The 25,521-nt window shown below is 38.4% G+C and overlaps 1 pseudogene; it reads right to left on the bottom strand.

Moving 5' to 3' along the window:
* LOC127488419 (small ribosomal subunit protein uS8-like) overlaps positions 1-25,521 on the bottom strand; it is a 174,585-nt pseudogene that overhangs the window by 96,269 nt on the left and 52,795 nt on the right.

The raw sequence follows: 25,521 nt of genomic DNA, 5'->3' as shown, positions 1-25,521 counted from the left end.
ACTGTTTAGTAACAACAATAGCAATCATAGTTTTATCTATTTTATAAAATACTTTCCCATGTTATAGTCTGAACCACCACAGTTGCCTCTGAACCACATATTGTTGACCTAATTTTTTAAATGAGGAAAATAATCCTGAGAGGTCATAGGACTTACCTAGATTTTCATAGTTCATGAATAGCCACCCTAGATACATCTGTACTAGGATCTCTTTACAGAATTTTCAGTGTGGGTATCATAGACATGCATTCTTTAAATGTTAAGCATTTTAAAACTAGGACTGAAGAGTTAACAGGCTTCATTTCTCTATAAAGGAAAAAAAAAAGGGAGGGGGCTACAACATTCTTAAATGGGAGTAAGGAAAATGGCCCTCAGTGTACACTTGCTGATTCTAGCTCCTACTCAATGAAGTTATTAACCCCCCATTTAAACCAGGAGTTCAGTGTCCATCTCTACTGTCCAAAATGTGAAGAATATTCACATTTTCCATGTGCATGATCAATAGCTACCTCACAGAGCTAAGCTATGCGTGACTGCAGTGCCTAGTTAAGTGGGCAGTCGTGCCCAGGCACTGGAGCACAGTCAGTCACAACACCTGTCATTACTGTGATGAGCTTCTCAACACTTAAATGACAAAAGGCAAACACTATGATTTCCTTGAAATTCAACTGTAGTTACTTTCACAAATAATTTTTGGCCACAATTATATTGTCTGTGTGTCAATGAAACCCCAAGAGATAATTTCAGTTCAACTGATGGTCTTACTTGATTTCCCAGAGGCAATACTGAGAATTTTTTTTCCCCAAGACTGGTTTAGTGTTGAAAATCACTTGCAAATATGTTTTCTTCTAAACTCTCTTTTAATTGTGTTATCTATAATATACATCCAGAGAAAAAGACTCATAGGTAATCGGAATCCATTTTGATTGTGTTTGAGGTCTGGCTCTTTACTTAGCCATCAGATACAGAAAAAGTGTGAAACCCTAGGGATATATAATCCAGAGCAAGGACTGGAAAATACCAATCTGCACCATTGAATGGCTTTCAAATAATTGTATAATGGATCATAGCCATGCCCATGCTTTTACATATGGTTTATGGGCATTTTCAAAGTAGTTATTTTTGAGACCATATGGTGGGAGGGAAAAAAAAAGTACTTGAAAAGCGAAATATTCACCAACTGGCCCCTTTAAGAAAAAGTTTGCAGGTCCATCATCTAGTGGGAACTTCTGCTACTGGCAATAGTTTAAAAAATTAAAAATTTTAAAATAAAAACACTGTCTCAGCAGGCCTTCTTTTAGCCAGAAATCCAATATTTCCCCTCAGCTCAGGACTCATAATTGATGAACATGGTGATGTTCATGAGGCAGTAAGAGGCCTTGAGGCACCTTCTGAATCAGCAAAGATTAAATTCCACCAGCTTTGGGTCTCTGTTGTCCAGATTCATGTTCTTAAAATTGAAAAGGAATTCCAACATTCTCTTTCACAAAAAAAGTCGAAACTTCTTCTACTAAATGTATTATATGTAGTCTTTCAGTCCGTAATCAGAGACCCAATGAAAGTGGGCGAAGCACTTCACACAGGATCCAGGATACTTTATGGCAGTTCTGGTTTTCTTATTCTGGCTTGGGAGGTCCTCCCACCTCCACACACTGAGTTAATGTCCATTCCTAGCCACTAGCTTGCTCTTTTGCAATATTTTCACTGTTAAAAGTTATAAATGGTATATTCACCTATCTGTTCTTTCTAGTAACCAGGAGACTCATTAAACAGAGTGATCCTTCCTTTGATTCTGCTTTACTAAGTAGCTAAAGCTGATTTTCAGTAGCAAACATGGAATCAGGCCTATGTTCAACTTCTAGTCTCCTCATTAAAAAAAAACAGTGTAGCCACAGGCAAACTGCTTTAATTTTTTTTGCACCTCAATTTCCTCAGTTGCTAAATGGGGAAAGCTTGAGAATCTAAAAGAAGGCATGTTTCAGTACCTGAAACTGAGGAGTTAGTCATTGAAAAAGAAAGGAGTGGGCACATAGAATGTGCCGTGCGCAAATGTGTAAGTGCCAGAGCATTCCAAGGCCCAAACACAAGCTAGAGGCAGTGCTGGGAACTAAGGGTTATCCTATATTTAGGATTTATTTTAAAAAGCCTAATATTTTCTCATGTATTCATAAACATTCCAGGGCAAGAATTAATTTGTCTGGATCTTATATTCTACTGTGCAGGACTAGGAGATTAGTGCTTGTTTGTAGCTGGTGAAGAGTGCCAAGGAGTAACTGCCGTAAACACTAGATATTCTAAATGTACACAAAAGGACATTTCAAGAAACACCCTCACCTTTTCTATCTAAAAAGTATATAAACTATGCAAGTAAGGGGAAATGGTATCCTTAGAAAGTCTAGATTATGAGAATGTCTGTCTTTCTCACTTGGAATTATTGTGTCTTGGGAAATCCAACCATGCCTGTAGTATCTGATTTTAATGTGACAATTCTCTCCTATTCTTGATTCTTCTGTTTAAAGGCAACATATTGAGCCTCTTTGGAGAAAAGTCCTCCAGTATCTGCTCGACTGAAAACATGAGGGTGCACATTCTGAGCTACATATGCTCAGGTCTGAGTTTCCAAGGAAACAAGGGACTGCTCATCTATCTGCAAAAATGAACTGACAAATCACTTTCAGCCTGTTACAAACCTTGATTCCAAATCAAATTCCTCTGTGTAGTCTAAAAAATGTCAATGTCTTGTCATTTCTACCTAGCAAACCACTGATACTATGGAGGCTGGCAGTTGGGCAGGCATTAGCTGAGTTATGAGTGATTATTTTTTTCCTCTTGCACCGTTAGTGAAATACTGTCAGTGAAAGCCAGCTCCACACTGCACCCATGGAAGAATGGCATTCAAATGTTTCTATCAGTGAATCCAGACAGGGCCATGTGCCTTTGGAATGCCCCAGGCCAACCACATGGGGTGGGGATTGGGGAGAGCTGTGTGGTCCTTCTGGTCTTGTGGTGGCTACCAGCTCTCAGCTTCATGCACAAGGCAAAGCAAAGAGCAGCAGGACATCCACCTGCAAACTTTGATTGGAGTTTAAATCCTAGTGGTTGATGGTGTTTCTGAAGTTCTCAAATATGGAATTTCCTGATCAATTTTTAGCATTCACTGATTGGAGTACTTTAGGTGTTCTACATTGTTTAATAATCACAACAAATGTTGAAAAAGATACAACTATTATCTTCATTCTCTGGAAACTGAGGCACAGAGGGGTTGAGGGACTTCCACAGAGATAACAGTTTTTAAGTGACAGAGCTGAGATTTGAACCCAATCTGTATCACCCAAACTCAAACTCTTTATACTTTATTCCACTTCTACAAGACTGGTCATTCTTTAAGCTTCAAATTAATATGCCCATTCATCTGTTCATTCATCCATCTATTCAACAAATATGTACCTGGAATTTGTTCTAGACTCTGTGGCTATGGAAACATACAAGGTGGTCAAGGTCTCTTATGGCGCTTACAGTCTATGGAGGAGACAAAAAATAGACCACACATTGTAGAGACTGTACTACCATGGCAACAAAAGAAATCAACACCTTGAGAAGATTAAGTCAGGAAAGATCTTGGGGCGTTCAAGGTGCAGAAGGGGACAAGATGAAGTGGAGATCCCAGGGGACCTGGTCATGCTGGACCATGCAGTATGGATAAGACTTCATCTGATGTGAGATGATAAGTCATTGAACAATTTTCATATTTGAGATGGGAAGGTCTTCTGTTCCTATAGTAAATAATCTAATAGGTAGATATGAAATGTACCTGTGTACCAGAGGGAGAAAAATTTATGCAACACCTGGCTCCAATGATATTTCTCTGGAATGATCTTAAATATATATAAAGAAACATCTATTAATATTCTTGAAAGACTAAAATCAGCTCTTTCTATTATTGATTGATTTCTGGATTTATGTATAAAGAGAAAGTACACTGAAGTAAGAAAGTACAGGAGTGGTGGTGAAAACAAGACCCGCTGAACTGTCACAAGAATAAAGTGTATCCATGAGTGGGCTACTTGTGACTTTTCAGCCTATTACCACCCCAAGACCATCTCAAGGACCCCAACTTCTATGGAACATCCCTAGTGCCAGACTCTGTAAGACAGGGTCCTATAAGTCTAAGGCTAGAGTCTTTGTTCATTTAGTGCTCGTCTTCCACAATATTTGTGGATGGAATGATGGACAGAAGAAGAAAAAGGTGGGAAAAACAGGAAATAAGGAAAGCAGAAAAGTAGGAAAGAGGGTACTCTCCTGGTTACAAGCTGATATCTTTATCTCTTGGTTGTGCATCTTCTTGACTGTTTCATTATTCTCAGTTCTCCCCCAACCCATCTTTCTGGGATTAAAAAATACAGCTGACATGACACTTGCAAAAGATTAATATTTTCATTTCAACATTTCTGAAAGTATTTCAATGAAATTGCTTTCAAATGGTTTATTTTATATTAGATCATTGAGAGATAGATTAATGCCATAAATGTAGGTAGTAGCAAGCCATATTTTTGTCTCTTATGTGCACACACTGTATATTTCATATCCTCTGATAACTTAAAGTCACTAATTTAAGTCAAATTAGGAAGGGGGTAGTAAAATAATTGCTATATTTCCAGTTCCTTATTGGTAAGAAATGAGGCTTTTTTTTTCTTCCACCAGTATATAATAGTGTACTTTTTCTTTGGCTAAGATATAATAGCAGTGCTCTACACGAACAAAAATATTTTTACTGGCTACGTTATTACTGAGAAATGCACAGGGAAAATGTAAAAATATTTCACATTTATGTTGAAGGAAATAAACACAGTGGATTAAATAAAACTTTCACAGCTCTTGACACGTGCCATATGTAACACTGGGTAAACATCAAAGAGGAGGCATTGGATTCCTCTGTGCATCACGGACTCCAGGACCTGAAGGGGACCTTGGATATTTACTGGTCCCCATACCACCCCTCCTTATTCCAGCAAGACTGAAATTGGGTGATCAGAAGTCTTTAATGTCAAGAGAAAGAGAACAAATTTAACACATTGGACAGAGGGAAAACATTTGAGAATATTGAGGGTTGTCATAGGAAAAACTTCTGGAATCTAAACTAAAGACATTTGGAGGGTATGTCAGAAAAGAGTGGTGAGGCAAAGGAAGGGTCAGGGACCAGCAACTAGAGATTGCTTGTAGGGAAGGGAGGTCAGTTCGGCACTCCTTCCCAGGTAGTGTTTCCTCACGTCGTCTGTTAGAGACTGTAAAAACCCCTCCCATCAAATCTGTCTACAGTTGTCTTTCCAGCTTCCTCAGGGACCTTATCTTTACTTCCTCTCTCAAGGACAGAGTTCTTTAACATTTTGTTTTTCCTACTGGTTTGATTACAGGAATAATAAGTACCCATAGAAAATTCTTAAAGTGCTAAAAATATTTAAAATGCACCCAAAACTGTTGTAATGCAAAAGTGAAACCGTTACTTGGGACACCTGAATCCCATATGAGAATGCCAGTTTCAGTCCCAGTTCTTCTGCTTTTGATCCAGCTTCCTGCTAATCTGCCTGAGAAGGCAGAGAATGATGGCCCAGATATGTGGATCCATGCCACTCACATAGGAGACCCCGATGGAGTTCCTGGCTTCAGCCTGACCCAGCCCCAGCTGTTTTAAATATTTAGGGAGTGAACCAAAAGAACCAGATCTCTCTCTCCATTCATTCTCTCCCCCCCCCCACCTCTCTCTCTCTCTCTTTCCCTCTCTGTCATTATGCCTTTCAAATTAATTAATTGATTAATCTTTTTGAAAATGCACAAAAAATCATACTCCTACCAGCAAGATCAATTACATCATCAGTGTAAGATTTTCACTATGTACAGAATTTTTCTTGCAGTTTCAAATGCATTTTTTCCATGAAATACTGAGATCAGGACTGTCCCTTTACAACAAAATTTTTCTTTGTATCTCACAAAGGTTTAGCAAGTGTTCTTTGAATAAGGAATGGAAAGTTAATGAGAGTTTCATATGCCAAAACTTATTTTAAAACTATGGCAATTCTGCTTTAAGTACTTTACTATAAATCATTCTAGAGACTCAATACCTATTGTAAACACTTTACTATTCTTCTTCAATGTCTAAGTTAACAAAACCCTGGAAAATAAATGCATGAAAGTAGGAAAATACAGGTGCCCATGTCCTTTAATTCATACTTTATTCATGACAACTAATCTAGCTAGTGTCCAATGACTTATAGGACACCTAGTGTTGCCAAGTATCCCCCTTTGGATAGTTCTCCATGCTATCTTGAATTTACCTGTATATTACTATTAAAAATCACTCAACTAGACAAGTCTATGAAATGAGGAAGCTTATTTATGACAATAGATCCACAGCACCAAACTCAAACCCAAAATCATGGCTGTTTTTTTCAGGCTGAAAACGCTGGAGGAATAGGTGTGGATCTTAGATTCTTGGTCACAAAATCAAAGTTACAAGTTTGGTTCTGCCCATATGTTTTAGTCACCCCATAAAATTGAGATGGATTTAGAAACACTTTGTTCTATCAGAGCTTTCCATCAGCAGACCAGCAAAACATCAAGTAAATGTCTGATGACTCTCAAGAGAGTAACTAATAAACAAGATAAAATCTTCCTTTTGTGAACTGCAATTGAGAATATAGTTGTAACATGGAGTTACACATTAATGAGAGTCATTTGGTGTATTACAAATGTACACTAGATTGTTAGAGCAAACATTAAATACAGCAATCACTATTATTTGCAGTGAGTTTCAAAAAACACATATCCTTTTTAGAAAAAAAACTTTGAGGCTGGCGCCACGGCTCACTTGACTAATCCTCCACCTGCGGCGCCAGCACCCCAGGTTCTAGTCCCAGTTGGGGCACCGGATTCTGTCCCGGTTGCTCCTCTTCCAGTCCAGCTCTCTGCTGTGGCCCAGGAAGGCAATGGAGGGTGGCCCAAGTGCTTGGGCCCTGTACCCGCATGGGAGACCAGGAGTAGCACCTGACTCCTGGCTTTGGATTGGCGCAGCGCGCCGGCTGTAGCAGCCATCTGGGGGCTGAACCAACAGAAGGAAGACCTTTCTCTCTGTTTCTCTCTCTCTCACTGTCTAACTCTGCCTGTCAAAAAAAAGAAAAATAAAAAGAAACGTTTGAGATAGTTCTGGAATAGTTAGAAAGGCAGAATTCAGATGTATAATTCAAACTAAATAGTTAATTATCGGGCCTGGCACTGTAGCATAGCAGGTAAAGCTGCAGGCTGCAGTGCAGTCATCCCATATGGGCACTGATTCGAGTCCCGCTTGCTCCACTTCTGATCCATCTCTCTGCTATGGCCTTGGAAAGCAATAGAAGATGATCCAAGTCCTTGGGCCCCTGTGTACCCACATAGGAGACCTGGAAGAAGCTTCAGGCTCATGGCTTCATATCAGTCCAGCTCCGGCCGTTGCAGCCATTTGGGGAGTGAACCAGTGGATAGAAGACATTGCTCTCTCTGTCTGTCTGTCTGTCTGTCTCTCTCTCTCTCTCTGCTTCTGTAACTCCACCTTTGACATAAACAAATAAATCTTTTTTTAAAATAGAGTTAATTATCAATATTGCCTGAATCCAGTGTAATACAGTATTGTTATTACAAGCATATTACATCACAAGTTATATATGCATATGAACATATACATTTATACATATGGATAGTTGCAGAATATATTTGGTTTTCATTTAAAAAAAACTTTATTTATTTATTTGAAAGTCAGAGTTACATAGAGAGAGAGAGAGGTCTTCCATCCGATGGTTCACTCCCAATTAACCGCAACAGCCAGAGCTGCACCAATCCGAAGCCAAGAGCCAGAAGCTTCCTCCAGGTCTCCCACGTGGGTGCAGGGGCCCAAGAACTTGGGCCACCCTCTTCCTCTTTCCCAGGTCATAGCAGAGAGCTGGATTAGAAGTGGGGCAGCCGGGTCTTGAACCAGTGCCCATATGGAATGCTGGCACTTCAGGCCAGGGCATTAACCTGCTGCACTACAGCACCAGTCCCTCTATTTGGCTTTTTAAATTGACTTTGTTCCATTGTCTTAGTTCAAGCATAATAACAGGACACCATGACAGGGTGATTTAAACAACAAACATGTATTTTTAACAGTCTGGATGCTGGAAAGTCAAAGACATAGGTACCAGAAAAGTCAATGACTAGCAAAGACCAGCTTCCTGGTTCATGGACAGCTTTCTTTGTGTTATGTACTCAATGGTAGCAAGATGCTGAGGGAACTCTCAGGAACCTCTTCCATAAGGGCACCAATTCAATCCATGGGAGCTGCATCCTCTTGACGTAATCAGCTACAAAAGACCCCTTTTCCTTTTTCCTATTATCACATTGTGAGTTTTAGGATTTCAACATATGCACTGAGGGAGGACCCAACCATTCAGTCCATTACATCCAATTAAAGGGGTTTTGCTCCCTTTGTATTTCAAATCTATTTTTATCTGTGACTTTTCTTTCTTCTTGCACTTTCAATGTCTTAAATTTGCAATGATTGATTCCCTCCTTTTCCATGTGCAAACCTTTACAACACTTTTCTAATTCATTCTTCAGGCTCCCAAGTCACCCAACCATAACTTTATTTTCAAATTGGTTTTCCAATTTTCCAAACATGCAAACTTCTACAGTCAAGGCTATATCATTTTTTCTCATATTTTTTTTTTACCTTCGTTAGATTACTAGGGGCTTTTTCTTGTCTAAACTTCCATTTCTCATGAACTCACTCTTGAGCAGCTAGCTAATTGCCTCATAGGCATTCATTTTCTTGTCTTATAGTTTGCTTTGTTTGATATATAAATCATCTTTTAAAATGTATAATTCAATGGTTTCTACTATATTTGCAAAATTTTCATCATTCCAGAAAGAAACCCAGACCCCTCCCTAGCCCCTGAAAGCCACTAATCCACCTTGTGACAACACTTTTTTCCTCAAGATTGCTTTAGCAGTTGTGATTCTCTCACATTTTCATGTGAATTTTATGATCAACTTCTTAAAAAAAAAAGCAAACTTGGATTTTGCTAAAGACTGGATCTATGGGTCAGTTGGGGGAGAACCTTCATATTAATAATATTAAGTCTTACAATCCATGAACACAGATGTCTTTCCATGTATTTTGGAAATATAACTTTCAGTGTAAAAGTCTAACAATTTTTAGGTGAAATGTGCAGTATTTTTGCTTTATTTTCCATATTACAAAATATTCCAAATGCTACACAAGTATAGTTTACTCTTTAAATGTATTTATTTATTCAAAAGGCAGAGTGACAGAGAGCTGGAGAGACACAGAGAAACAGTGAGAGTGATCTTCAGTCCACTGGTTCACTACCCAAATGGGGCAAGACCAGACTGAAGCCAGGTTCACCAACAAGGGTAGCAAATGTCCAAGCACCCCAGCCACCATCCACTGTGCTCCCAAGCACATCAGCAGGAAGCTGGCTGAAAGCGTGGAGCAGCTGGAACTCTAACAGTCACTCTGCCTGGGATGCGGGTCTGGCAAGCAGCTGCCCAACCCACAGCAGTTTAAAGAACCCCATCATCCAGTGTCAACAATCCATAAGGGATCTTCTTTTTCCTTGAACCTCATTCAATACCTACAAAATGCTACCTCAAATCTTTCAAAGTAAACCTGGGTATCAGTTCATTCATGTTTTTAAAACCTAACCATGTCATCACCAAACTGAAAATTTAATTCTTAATATCATCAATCTAATTGATGTACTTGAGTCAAGATCTCAATAAGAGCTATATAGTCCAAATGGTTGTTGTTTCTATTAGCCTCTTAATCTGTGCATCCTTATTTCTTCATTGCTTAATTTATGATAGCCTTTGAATATACCTTCCTTTGAAGGTATACCTCAAGATTTCCTGATAGATTGGATGTACGGTATATAAAATAGAAAACAAGATTCAATGTTAAATTTTGCCTGAGTATTGGAAGGATGGAATCTGCATCAAATGAGATGGGAAGAGACTGCAGGAAGAGGATTGAGTCAAAAAATGCCTAATACAGTGGCATCACATCATTTTTAAAGGTTAAGACATGGGATTAAGAAACTAGTAAAGGTTGTTAGGTATTTTTTTTTTAATATCAAAGTCTAGGGTATTGAAGTTAAGTGACAGAGGTAGGGCTGAAGACAAGGTAATTGAGACCTTGGCCTGCACCAACCATGTTTATCATAAACACAAATTTACTACACCTTCCAGTTCTTACTAAGGCTACATCACTTTTTTCTACTTCTCTATTGTTCTTTTTCCCACAAACGACAGGACATTTCTGGCTTACTAATATTCAATTCATGTCTCAGCAAAATAAGACACATTTGGGATCTTCTCAGATTTCCACATCCAATGATGAACAGCCACATTTTTTGCCCATCACTGGCAGCATATTCCTCTTGCCTGAAATAGCCTTCTTATTATTCCTGAAAGCAGCAGATCCAAATCATTTGTTCCCATGGCGGGAGAGGAACAACTAGAAAAAAATCATGTTTTATTCCTTCTGTATTGTTGTTAAGATGCTAGAGCTTATTTCTCTACTATTTACTTGCCAAGTAGTTGTAAAGGACAATCAATTTAAGAAAAAAATCTCAAATCAATAGATCTTTTATTGTATCATAAAAACATCACAAATTAGTCTTATAAGCTGTGCTCTTGTTCTACAGCTGAACAACTTTTAGATCTTGTTCATCAGTCTGCTGAACTGTTGCTTTTTCAGACACAGAAGATGAGACACAGAAACTGCTTCCAGAAGAAGAATGAAATTGGAGAGAATATCTTTGAGGGGACTGGCAGATCCTAAGCCAATAATCATGGCAGTAAACGACAGGTAACCCACCAGAGTAAACCCCTCAAGAGCAGGGACTGCAAGAAGGTCGTATGTGTCCCAGTGCCTAACACAGCTCTTGTTGCTCAGTAAGCATCTCATGGAAACCCTGGATAAGAACCTCATGTATCAGTGATCACCTGGCTTAAAATTCTATTCAAGCCACAGTAAGTAAAAAAGAACTGTTCTTATAACAAGGAAATTGTTATGATACAGAAACCACACACACACACACACACACACACACACACACACAATATTTCAGACTACCAGAAAAATGTATTGATTTTCTTAATAAAATTTTAAAATTTTTGAATGACTTCTGTGTGGATTCTAGGGCACTGGTGCATAGAGTACTTTTTGTATTCCCAGGAAACTATGAAAAATGTCTAATATTATTGAGTCCATGGAATGTGTCAATTATAGAGCTGAATTTGTATGCTTTTTTTGTTTCTATGTCTCTGCATCCTCTTTTTGGCCAGTCGTTCAGTTGATTACTGCAAGCTATTCTAGTAACTTAAGATTTTTATCCACATGACCAAAAACATGAAGAACTCTTTACTCTCTGATTTGCTATGTATTCAAGTTCCAGTGATTACTCTATTCTTTGACACAAATGGCTACATCCAAGAGTGAGGGGAGTGAGGGGGAGAATTGCAGGAAGATTTTAAAACTATCTTCTAAATGATGTGCCAAGTTTTTTGCCTTGAAAACCCTCCATTACTCACCAAATTAAGTTACCTAGCATCTACTAATTATCAGAAATTTATTCTATATCATGAGATGGGCTTTGATTCTAGATAAAATATATATGTACCCTGTATCCCAATCAGTAAATCATCAAATCCATTGCTTCTGCTTCTCCATATCTTTGAATAGCTATTTTGATGATACAGACTTGAATAACTTTTGGCATGTTCAAGCCCTACCTTGACTTTAAGAAGTAGTATATTACAGTGGATAGTATCATGGATTCAAGGACAGACCAGCTGGTTATGAATCGTGCTATCAGCACTTACTCTGTAATGGCGAATTTTTTTAATCTTTCTGGGCCTCAGTTTCTTCATCTATAAAATAAGGATAATGATAATGCCAACCTCATAGAGCTATGGTGAGGATTAAACAAGTTACAGTATCTATAGTACCTGAAATAATACCTGACATAGAATAATCTCTGTTATACTTTTGTTGTCACTGTCAGTTATTATATATTGGCAGAATTCTTGTTAGTCTTGGTTTATGAATACCTCATCAAATTTTTGAGTTCAATCAATAACAAGTTCAACTTCATTATTACTTGCACCAAGAATCATAGGTAAGTTTGAAGTTTCCACTAAAAAAAATAGGATATTCAAAATTACATACAAGAATCAAAACTTTAATAAACAACATTTGCTGTTACGTGTAACCATTCACAACATCTTTAATTTCCAGTTCCCCTTCAAATCTAAATCTATGTCAAATGTATTTTAAGATTTAACACTAACTTCCTTAAAATACATCATTAGTGGATATAATTAGAGAAGCATGTCAAGCACAGTTCCACAACTGTCCTTCAAAATGTTATGACATTAGGGCCGGTGCTGAGGCATAGTGGGTAAAGCCACTGCCTGCAGTGCCGGCATCCCATAGGCACGCTGGTTTGAGTCCCAGCTGCTCCACTTCCAATCCAGCTCTCTGCTATGGGCCACTGCACCAGCGTGGTAAACCTGGAAGAAGCTCCTGGCTCCTGGCTTCAGATTGGTAAAGCTCCAGCCGTTGTGGCCAGTTGGGGAATGAACCAGAGGATGGAAGGCCTCTGACTCTCTGCCTCTCCTCTCTCTGTGTGTAACTCTGAACTTCAAATAAATAAATAAATAAATCTTTTTTTTTTTTTTTTTTGACAGGCAGAGTGGACAGTGAGAGAGAGAGACAGAGAGAGAAAGGTCTTCCTTTTGCCGTTGGTTCACCCTCCAATGGCCGCCGCTGCAGCCGGCGCACCGCGCTGATCCTGGCAGGAGCCAGGAGCCAGGTGCTTTTTCCTGGTCTCCCATGGGGTGCAGGGCCCAAGCACCTGGGCCATCCTCCACTGCACTCCCTGGCCATAGCAGAGAGCTGGCCTGGAAGAGGGGCAACCGGGACAGAATCCGGCGCCCCAACCGGGACTAGAACCCGGTGTGCCGGCGCCGCAAGGTGGAGGATTAGCCTATTGAGCCACGGCGCCGGCTCAATAAATAAATCTTTAAAAAAATTTATGACATTAATGTTTTTAAAGAGATTTATTTATTTTTATTTGAAAGGCCAGAATGATAGAGAAAAAGGGAGAGACACAGAGAGAAAGGCATCTTCCATTCATGGGTTCACACCCCAGATGCAAACAGCAGCTACGGTAGGCCAAGTCAAAGTCAGAGCCAGGTCTCCCAAGTTGGTGGCAGGAACTTAGATATGTCATCCATCATCTGGTGCCTTCCAGGTTGAAGGGTAGCATCAAGTAGCTGGACTTGAAATAGCACTCCAATATGGGGTGCAGGCATTCCAACCTGCAGCTTAACCAGCTGAAACACAATGCCCACCCTTTATTACATTAATCATTTTTTTTTTCTTTTTGTTCTGGGAAGATTGCACGATGGATATGGATTTTGTGAAATTTATAGAGTCCATTTCATTAGAGGATCTCATTAATTTCTGTTAGCTGAATGTATGCAGCAATGTTTACTGTAAAATGTCTTCTTTCTTCATTTTTTCCACTTTGCTAACTGTACTGGGAGCAGTAGTAGCATTTCTTTTAGAACCCTTTCTTTTTTTCAGTGTTGAGCTGAATCACTTGATGAAAGAAACTAAATAATGCCAGACAATACAGATGGAATTTCAGTGTGGTAGCAATTTAGTAACTATAATAGAATGACAACCAAGAGTTTTTTGTGATGACATTATTATTTTAAAGGAAAGTCAATGATATGCTTAGTTAAGTTACTAAAACTTCATAGCAGCCCTTTATGTATGCTCTATACATTTTAATATTACTTATAATAAAACACATGGTGTACTTTCTCTTCTACACATGTTACTCAATCTGATGTCTCTGGCATGACTTCATTTTTGAAGTGAAAGCTTATGGGAAATTCCAGCAACTTCCAATGACCTAACTACACCAAAAAAAAAATCATCATAAATGCGTGCATTTGAAGGTAAGTGGGTGCCAGTGTAGGCCATGTACGTTAAAAGCAACATTTTATAATCTTGGCAAGATGTAATGGGTAGTCAAAGTAATGAAGCTAACCCAGGCGTAATGATTAATCTTTCTGTGAGTCACGACCCTGGCAGCTGCATTCAAAATGAACTGCAATCTATATAATGCATTCTCAAGAAGACTAGACAACGAGAAGTTGCATTAGTGCACAGTGCAGATGGTGACACTACATGTAGAAGCATACTCAGCTCTGGCCTAAGAGAGCAGAGGTCAAGGTTGAGCTATAATATTCATATCTGAACAGAAATCATGGCCCTAGTTTATCAAAACAGAGTATGACATTAACCCTTACCTGATTCAACAAACAACCATGAGCCAGAATACTTAAAAGACTCATGGGAAACAGAAGTAAAACTGAGAGGGACCTGGTAAAAGGACAGGAGCAGAAAGTGCATTCCAGGTAAGAGATGCAGTATGACAAAGCTGTTGCAGCAAGAATTCACAAGGAGTATGTGAGGCACCATGACTATCCCTGCCGGGTAAAAGAATGGAATCGTTGTTGAGAGTGGCATATGATAAAAATGCCAAGTTCAGCCCATGCGTAAAGCATTTAAACATTCCTCTTTTAGAAAGAGGAAAGACCTCTTGTAACTAACCAGTGGTGTGATGATTGGCATTATCATCTGGGGGAGACTGGGTATTGGCAATGGTTAGTTTTGGCAAACAGCTTCCAAGGTACACAGATGGATAATCTGGGAAATGAATCAGGAAACTTAAAAGAGATATGTTTCAGGTGAGAAATAGTGACAAGGGCCTCTCAATAATGATTGGACGAGCCTATTTAGTAACAAAGATTCAGATACTGTGATGTCATGCAGTGAACACTCATTAAGGGATTTGGAAGTTAGTCCTGTCACTGATGAGTCCTGGCTCAGAACTCACTGTCCAGAGCTTCAATTATTTATAGAAGGAAGACATGGACCAGATGACACTCAAGGACTCACCACCGAACCAAATTTGGAAATGACACTTTATCACAAGGACTTCCATGATCCCATACCTTTGTTGTGGATCAGAACATCACTTTGTTATGAACAATCAATCTGAAAATACACCTGTAAAATGTTCCCATTGACTATCTGTGTTCATATACTTTTATTTTTAGCATTCAACTTGTATAACCAGCTGGTAAGACACATATGAGTATGGTAACCAATGACTAACTCAACCTTTCCCATTTTACAGATGCAAAAAAATGAGCCACAGAGAGGTTACACAATTGGTCTAAAGTTGTACAGCTAAAAAGAGTTGGGATTAGAAAGCAGGCCATGGACCCCCAGAGTCTACAATTTATATCATCTGTAGATCCTGCCTCTATAAATGTGGTGGAGCTGTGCCAGCCTGGAGAGAGAACACACTGGTAAGGTCTTGAGTGAACCACCCTGCTTAAAGGGAACTAGTGGTAAGTAGCCTTGGTCTCAATGAGTAGATGTGACTGCAGTGTTAAGAGATTCCCTCTAGAAGTTGTTCAAGGCCATATCCTTGAAAGAAGTGGACTTACATATGAGGTGCCTGCCTTCCATTTGGAAATACATTGTCTCCAGGTGTACCAATCTGTCAAGAGTTTCCTTTTGGCCCCTCAGGTATTAACAACTCATGTCAGCAGAACAATTTTAGCCTTTTATTTCCTAACCTTATTTCCTTTCCCCACTTTCTGTCCCAGGCAAATTTAGCTCAGGAAGGGAAGGGAGCAAGCACATGCAGATAGTCTGCCAGTTAAAATCAAATCTGATGCATCTGCTTTTTGCACACATCGAAAAGTCAGGAACCCTTTGGTTTCCTAAACATTTCACCTTGAAGACCTAGGAAAGAAGAATCAAGAGTGACTCTTCAGGGATCACAATCTCAACCAAGGGCCCATCCCAAAAATATTAATTCATTCTCTCTAATGCTTGCATGACAGTCTAAGGTCACTCTTAAAACATGTCAGCTGCTCTTCAAGCTGATAGAGGTATGTGTCATTAGAGACTCCAGTTAAAAGCCCCAAGTACTTCTCACTCTGACCAGGGTGTCAGAGGTAAAAAGTCCATGAGGGTTTTAGCTGCTGATCCAGCCAAGCTCCTCCACAGCCAACACACCCTCCAGATGGCAAGTTGTGTACATTTAAGTCACTCGTAGAAGATGTTCGAAGGCTTATTGCAAAGATGACATACTTTCCTTGCAGTTCATTTTACTAAATTAAAAACATTAAACATAAGTGTCTCTTGAGGTGCCTTTTCCTCCTTCAAAAATTATTTCTCTGAACTAAAATGTGTTTATATAGTGTCAGATAAGAATTAAGCAACCCCTTCTCTTTTCACCTGCTAGTGGATGTCTGAGTGCACCGACAGGCTTCTGAGAGCAGCAGGTCCCCAGAGTGACTAGTGTAATTCCTTTTACTCTGGGATGCTCAGGCACAGAATGGCCTACAATCAATTTGCTTTCACATCCTGGCATTAAACTCACTGTATATAAAAGTATCACAAGTATTTTCAATATAATTCTAAGTATCAGTGATTTAAAAGCCTTTTTATTATAATGAAAAAAATTACAAGCCATAGTAAAAGCTGTATAGCCTATTCGACTGAATCCAATCAAACACAGGTAAGATTTTATATAACCCCAAAATGATAAAAATGACTTAAAAATTAAGAAGGGAATTGATAGCAGTCATTTTGATGTCTGACAGATGAAGCACTATACCTGAACAGTATTTTGACCTTCTGGTTTCTAAAAATACAGAATAGAGTAAATCATAATTTAATTTAGTGCTGTGGGGAAACAGGGGTGATTCAAAGATGTAGATATAGACATAAAAATATAGGTATTGGTATAACAATCTCCTTAAGTATACAGTTATTTTTTATATTCAAAATCAAAGAACTTCTAATAAAACATATGTCATTAATTGTCAGGAGTACAGATGATGTCTATATGCTGTTTGATTAGAAGGCAAGAAACAGGACTTAGGAATCTAAGGTCATCGCTATTCAAAGCAATCACCATTAATATCCAGATGCATATAATACTCTTAAACCTGAATATGTATATGATCCAAATATAAAAATATTATTATAGCTATCATACAGTGCCTGCCACATAGTAGCCCTTCAATAAACATTTGCTGACTGAATAAAAGAAGGACTAGTGAGTAACACACATCCATAGGCCACCTGCATTTTTATACTGTTTTAATTGAGACATTTTCACTTTTGCCTTTTAGAGAAATAAGCAAATCAGCAAACTGTCAGGTCACTATCTATGGCTTGATAGCTCTGCTATTCTCAGCCCCCACCCCCGACCACAAAACCATCTCTTCTGACTTATTCTCAACCTTTGGTTCAAAGTCCTCCAGGTGTTTATGCAAAGGCACAGCCCCCCTCCCACCACGACCAAATGATTTGCTGTTGTAGCTCAAAAAAGTAGACAGAAGCAATACTGAGTTTGTTATTTTATTCACTAAAGAGGTTGGAAAAATAGAGTTGTCAGATAAGATACAAGAAGCCCAATTAAATTGAATTTCAGATAACCATGCATGATATTTTAATGTAGGTCCCAAATATTGCATGAGACATACCTTACTAAAAATTATTCATGGTTTGTCAGAAATTCTAAACCAGGTCTTATGGCCTCACAGTTTTAGTTTCTTGTTTTTATCCTAACTCTGGCAACCTCAGAATGAAAGCAAATATTCTGACTAAATATCAGCTGCTTCTACATATGCAGACACTTGTAGAACTGATGAACCTTTGGGTAAAAAGGAAAGCCACAATTATCTGGGTGCATTATTAATGATAGCCAACTTTTCATAGTATTTTCAACTTTTCATAATATTTTGAAAGAGGCTTAATGCTTGTACTAATGCTACATGAAGGCTTCTGAAGATAATAAAAGTACTACCTGTGGATGGTGCAATATTATGAAAAGCAAAGAAAGCAATGACAGGGGGAAAAAAAAGAGGCAGAATAGACATTTTTGACATCTACAGTCCCTTTGAAAAGGATATAGGTATGCATATGTTTCCATAGACATTTACTGAGATCAAAGATAAAAATTCTCAAAAAGTATTGAATTCGATGAAATACCAACTATGGTTTTATTTTATTTATTTATTTATTTTTGACAGGCAGAGTTAGACAGTGAGAGAGAGAGAGACAGAGAGAAAGGTCTTCCTTCCGTTGGTTCACCCCCCAAATGGCTGCTATGGCCGGCATGCTGCACCAATCTGAAGCCAGGAGCCAGGTGCTTCCTCCTGGTCTCCCATGCGGGTGCAGGGCCCAAGGATTTGGGCCACCCTCCACTGCACTCCCTGGCCACAGCAGAGAGCTGGACTGGAAGAGGAGTAACCAGGACAGAACCCGGCACCCCAACCGGGATTAGAACCTGGGGTGCTGGCACCGCAGGTGGAGGATTAGCCTAGTGAGCCGTGGCGCCAGCCATCAACTATGGTTTTATACCGTGACAGAAATTCATTGCTTATGAAAGGTGGCTGATTGATTGAATGAGTATTAAGATTCACTACATATTAGTAAGAAGCTAGAAGCTATTGGTATATGCAGGCCAAGTCTGCGTGACCTGAGGAGGAAATGGCCTTTCTTGGAGCAATAGGTTGCAAGGTCTTCCTTGAAAGGATAAGACAACAAATGTTGCTGCTGAGCAAGTTGAGATATTTGTTCAAATGAGATCTGACAATCTATAAAATTCATAAAACAAAAAATTCATAATTTAAAAACTGAAGTTGGACTGTTTCCTCCTATTTCAAGGACCAATTGATATGCAACTGTCATGCAAGGCCCTGATGGGAAGAGTAGGCTTTGTGTGTTCACAGCTCCAGGATGGGCAGAGGTAAGAGCTTCCTGAAGACACACACAGAAAGGCTTGACCAGGGCCTCAGAATGAAGTGTCAGGTAGAAGTAATACTTCCAGTCTTTCTAAGGCAGAATGGATATTGTTTTTAATCTTATCTGTCATAAACATAAGTCAAAGGACAGAGAGAGGAAATTCTTATCTACTGAATGTCCATGGATTAGAACTCAGATGTTATATGAATGTTATTCATTTTAGTTCTCATAGCAACACTCTAGAGTTGGCATTGCTTCTCTCATTTTATCAATAATAATCTGCTGAGCATGAGAATTTCATGAATTACCCAAGATTACAGAACCCCAAATTAGTGAATATGAGATTCTAACTCAGGCCTCTCTGGTACATACTATCACAGTACTTCCAAATCCAGATCGTCCTAGGGCTAGTGATGTGGCACAGCAGATTAAGCTGCTGTTTGTGATGCTGGCATCCCATATCAGAGCACCAGTTCAAGTTCTAGCTGCTCTACCTCATATCCAGCTCCTGCTAATGCACCTGGGAAAGCAGTGGAAGATGGCCCAAGTCCTTGGGTTCCTGCCACCCATATAGGAGACCTGGAGTGGAGTTCTAGGCTCCTGATCCCAGCCTCAGCTGTTGTGGTCATTGTTGGGGGGTGGTGGGTTGGTGAACCAGCAGATAGATCTCTTTCTCTCTCTGTCTCTCCCTCTGTTTGTCACTCTGCATTTCAATAATGTCATTTTATTAGGTGAATTATGGAATAACGATTCCAAGGCAAAAAAAAAATTAAAAGAATAACTACTATCTTGAAATTCTTCGAGGTAACTCCTGATGTATGGCCTTTTCCAAAATAAATTATGAGAAACACTCAACATAATGTTACATTGTCCATTTAACACCAAAAAAAAAAGCAGAAAGTTAATTAGGAAGACACCAAAGTCTGTTTACTTTAATTTCAAGGATTAGAATTCTCCTAGAAGTTACAGCTATATCAGAAGAAATGATAAAATAGAAACTTTAAGTCATAGCACAAAGTAACTTCACATCAGATAGTCATATGCTATAAAAGCTTGGCTTTTAGAGTCATGTAAACCAGATTAAGATCATAACCTCACTTCTTTCTAGCTATGTGATCTTGGTAAATTATACAACCTGTCTGTGCCAATCTCCTTGTTGATAGAATAAATAAAACAATAGAACACTATCTCATAGGGTGGTGGCAAAGTTAAAGTGTGATATTCCATCTAACATGGTAGGCATAGATCCTGGCATAAACCATGCAGCCAGTAAAAATCAGCTGTTATTTTTATCATAGTGGATATAGTTTATTAAAAATGCACCTGCATGGGAGACCAGGAGAAGCACCTGGCTCCTGGCTTCAGTTCAGCGTGGTGGGCTGGCCACAGCACACAGGCCGCAGCGGCCACTGGGGGGTGACCCAACGGAAAAGGGAAGACCTTTCTCTCACTGTCTACTCTGCCTGTCAAAAAAAAAAAGAATATGTGGATATAAAATGAGGGTTTGCATTCAGGTCTGCATTTTTCAAACTGAAGATTCCTGGACACCAAAAACCCCAAATAGTTTTTCCCTAAGTTGGTATTAAAATGCTCCTGGAAATAGCTGCCTCTTAAAAAACTCCTTTTCTTAGTCAGAGTACAGAATTCCAAATCCTAAGCTAAGTCCATTTATACTGCTTGGTTGTTTTAAGATGCCGCACACATTTGGTTTGCAGACAAAGGAATGAAGAAACTAATCCAAAGATCTTTTGTCACCAATAGGTCACATAGACAGGTGGGTGAGTTTAGATCACTCAGTTTATCAATGTTATTCTGAAATGGAGTCTACAAGCATGTCATGTGTGTTGGTACATGTCTGTGTGGGTGTGGATGTGTGTTTTCAGGATGAATGTCAAGATCTCTAGAAGCAGCAGAAACATCAAGATGACTAGGATTAGATGCTTCAATATCCAGTCCCAGTTAGGTGATCTGTGCTGCCTAAAGGGCAGGTGCCCAGCACTGGGCATCACCTCTGCCTTCTCTATGGAAAGCAAAGCTTCTGGGGCTCGCACGGCTTGAGCCTCAAGGTCAAGACTCGGGCCTGCTGCATTTTTTCCTCCTTAAGAAATTTACAGGCTATTTTCCCACCCTTCCTTTGAGCTAGGATATTGAGGTTAAAATGTACCTACTGAGTAGGTAATGCATTTGGTATTAAGGATCCATCATATGCGTATGTCTTCTCAGCATAATGGTTCCTTTGGAGCTATTATAGGTATGCTGTGAATAGATATTAGAAATAATACACAAAGAGTGTCTGAAGGAGATCTCATATTAACTACTGTAAGACTTTTAACATTATTTGAAACTAGGCTTTTTTTTTTAATTCCTGGGGTTTAATACCTCTATACTTTGTAAACTGAGCAGTTTTCAAAGAGAGCTCCAAATTCCTACAGAGCTGTCTTTAGGTGAGCTTTGATCTTTGCAGAGCACCTATCTTGTGTTTCTATAATTGCTCTGGTTTAACAAGGCTCTCTAGCACGTGAAGGGGGAAAATCCTTTTATTAAGGCTATAAACCTAACTGACCACAGTGATGGAATGTGCAGCTTGGGGGTAGCCCTCAGCTCTAGGAGAAAAAAAGAAACTGGGGAAAGTCTTCATGTTAAAACAAAATGAAATATTTATTAAACATGTTTCTGGTGTCCCAGGTGGCAAGAGGCTGCCCTGTGGTCCGCTGAAAGGTTTGATCTTTGTTAAGTATTGTGAATGCTGATTTCAATAATGGGGTGAAAGCTGAGGAAGTTATGGCTGAAATTTTGGCTAAAGATGACAGCTCCAGGTTTCAGGTTGCACAAAGCAGTCTGAGGGATTAAACCAACAAAGCCTGCTCAAAAGTATTGAGTTTCCAAAAGTGCAATCCTCCTATTGGTGATTCACACTCCAAGGATGGGGAGGATTCCTCATTTACTCTGACTTTGCCATATTAATCTTACTTTACAAATACATGTGGTGATTTATATCATGTTTAATTAACTGATTGAGGGCTCCAGTGGTAAAAATGGCATCGCATTAAGCTCTGTCCGTATGGCAAATTCGAATCACATCCTTAGCCTTGCAAGAACAAAATATCCCGAGAGTCACTGATGACAGGATGTAGGAATTGAAATCAGGTCCCTCCTGTTGTCTGAGAATCCAGGGAGGGTGCCTGCCATATGCCCGTCACTTCCAGGAGGGGGGATGACAGGATAAAAGAAAGGAAGGCTCTAGTTCTTCCAATATGTTCAAATCTCAGATGAAAATGATTGTGCAGCAATGCTGTACAGAGGCCAAGATTCACATGAAAGTACAGCTCCAACTTCGCAGAAAGCTTAATGAGAGGGGTTTGTGGGGGTTTTGATACACGGTTTTTTGTTTTGTTGTCTGGAATGGCTGCTCAGGGTTTTGCACAACTGATAGGTGAAAATGCTGTGGTTTAGAGCTGAATATAATAAGAAGGAAATTTTCAAAAACAAAAGAGGGAATTCTTACTTAATAAAGTATATGTACACTGTGAATCCATAGAAGGCAAATTGGGTTTGACTACTAAAAACCGCACACTGGGATACTGGTTTCAAAGTTAGCATTTTTGGAAGTGGGAGTTGTCTAATTTTCCCCTCAAAATTCTGTAGTGATTGTTTATGACATATAAAGAGAAAAAATGTAAATTGACCACTGATTTCTTTGAAATCATTTTGAAAACTTAAAATGTATTTTAAATTGCACTTTTATGATAGCAAAATAAAAGTTTGAATAAAGGATAAAAAAATCAGCTTCACTCAGTAATATGATGAGCATTTTATGCACACTCTTCTAGCGTTTCATTATTTGCATGTTTTAAAATTATTGTACTCATTCTATGCTTTCAACTTGTGCCCTTTTATTCATTTGGTAATTTATCACACATTGCCCTTCCTGGTATGTAATCATAATTTTTATTGACTGAATAATTTGTCATCAAATGAATGTTACATTTTTAACAATGCAAACAGTTATTAAAGCATTTTCTCATGTTTGTTATTATAAATAACATTGTAATTTTTTATACATATGGCTCTTTTCACATTTTGAATTATTTCTTTAGAAGAGAATTCCCCCATAAGTTTCTTTAAACAGTTTATAAGTAAAGAAATTTTCAATACAACGAAATGTGGAAAGTAAAACATACTGTAAAGGTATCACTACATAGAAAAATCTCACCTGAAGTTAACAGGTAGTCTAGAGTGACTTCATTCCTGTAGAAACATGAAAAAAAATTTCATTTTTTATTGCTTTGTCCTCTAAATGTTATACTATTCTTTAAAATAAGGATGCAATAAAAATAAACTCAGAATTTCCTATTTTGTTTTACTGGTTTGTCATTTTGTTTCAGAAAAAAAAAACCTCTCAAGTGTAATTCAAGTTTTGAGATTTATAACAGCTTCCTAGAGAGTCTTAGGAATAGAATATTAAGCCAGTCACTTTTTAAAGTGACCACTATTTTAGTTAAATCTGAAATGTGGTCCTAACAATTAATACTCCTCAAAGTTTTCATGGCATTAATTCAGACTATGATGAATTGGTTAAGTTAGGTAACATTTTAACTAAAACTACTTTGGATTTTGACAAGGAATTCAAACTTTTCAACTGTGGTGTGTAGCTATGGGCAGCTTATAAAAAAGAATAATCACTCCCACTTTTTCAACTTCCTGACATCATTCCAAATAGAGTAGCTCAGGATTGTCTCATTTAGAAATAATAAATTATACAGCACAGCATGCTGCAGTATATTTAATTTATTTGTTTCAAATCCCATGTTCTAGATATTCTGAATGCTCCTCTATTTGTGCTCCAAAAAAAAAAAAAATAGAATAAGAATAAATTTAAAATTCTCACTTGCAGCATAGTTTATCAAGAAATATTCTAATTTATGTAATTTGATCTCAAGTTTTATAAAACACCATCAAATTCGACTCAAGCCTATATCAGGGTTCAAATGATATATTTTTAACAATTTTGGAGGCCAGAAGTGCATTTCCCTAGATGGTTTGTTCTGGTCAGTTTTTATTGGTCCTGAGATAACATCTTCTGTTTTCCAAATCTACTTCTTTAAGTGAAATCTATTTCTTTCACACGCTTTAAAAACAGAAGATAAACATTCTCTATAATTCCCTATGAGGCATGAGGAGAGGCAATTATAGTGAATTTAACAAAACACAGCGTCCTGGACTGATAGTAAAAAGGGTAAGCTTGTTTGATTGTTGACTAGTTTTGTCTTTAAATAATGGTCTTCTTGTGGCATTTAATGTATATTTGTTCACAATAAACATAATTTATGAATATTTTAACACATGTGTACTCAGTGGGGTGGATTATCATACTGATATAAATAGAATTAATGAGCAGTCAACCTGCCACATGCCATGACATATGACAGGGCAGCTAGAGCATAGAAATAATTCTCATAGTTTCATAACAAACATTTTCTCTGAGTTCAACTTTTAAAAATTATTAACAGTCTTATTTTCCCTTTGTTCTGGAGTATGGTTTACGAACTATGAAACATGATTCAGGTTTTACTACAATAGTCTACTCCTACATTCAAAAAACTATTTTCTTACCTCCTTTAAAATAAAATAAATACATTTGAACAAACTAACTTCTTCTAGCCAAATTTCAAGGGTCCATATCATAGACAAGCATTTTACATATTTCTACTCATAAAAATCAATATTTTTTTCTTCTTTTCATTATGTGAAAAGGACATGATTATGTCCAAGTGCTGTAACCAGGCCTTTACAAGAACAAAAATTTTCTAAATGGTTCTACATTCTGAAACAGATCTTATGGGCACCTTGCCTAGATAAAACTACTCTGAAAAATCACATCTTCTTAGCCAGTTATCTGTTCTTCTTGTAGACTTTCAAGCAACAATCTGTTAAGCATGTCTAATAAGATTTTTTTGTAAAGGAATAAACTCAGTGGTATAAAGACACCTCTTCAAACAGCAGGTAGTGGGGGTGGGAGGAGACATGGGTACGAAAATCTTCAGTTTCACCATACTTTTCTTGACAAAGAATTATTTTCATGAAGAGATAAGTTGAAATTTAAGATTAACTTTTATTTTCTGTTAGCATTTTCATAGCTTGATTGTGAGCAAAAGTAGAAAAAACTTAAACTGTAGGTCCAAGGGATCTGGCAGGAGGAGAGCCTTAGAAGACACACTCTTCTATGCCGTTTTAGAAACACAGATGATAAGGTTGCAGCCTTTATTTCACTTATCTTTCATTTTCAAAGGGAATATTTGAAGCTTTCTCTACCATTACCCCTCCACTCCTATGCTCATATTTAAAACACTGCCTCCCTCCCCAAACCAGAGCTCTGGCCTAAAACAGAGAAACCCCAGGATACTTTAGGATGAGGACAGAATGTGACACCCTGGTCTAGGCTGTCAGGTAGAGGAGGGGACTGCACTGTACCAGGCTGGGCCTGAAGAACTTCCCCTGAGTGATTCCCCTGGGAAATCCAGCCCTTTCACCGGCGAAGAAAATGGGCACCACCTAGTGCTTTTTTGTTGCAAAGGCTGTTG

The sequence above is a fragment of the Oryctolagus cuniculus genome, chromosome 2, assembly GCF_051225735.1.
Source record: "Oryctolagus cuniculus isolate XC-2025 breed Fujian yellow rabbit chromosome 2, ASM5122573v1, whole genome shotgun sequence".
Classification (NCBI taxonomy): Eukaryota; Metazoa; Chordata; class Mammalia; order Lagomorpha; family Leporidae; genus Oryctolagus; species Oryctolagus cuniculus.
This window is presented reverse-complemented; position numbering and strand designations above follow the sequence as displayed.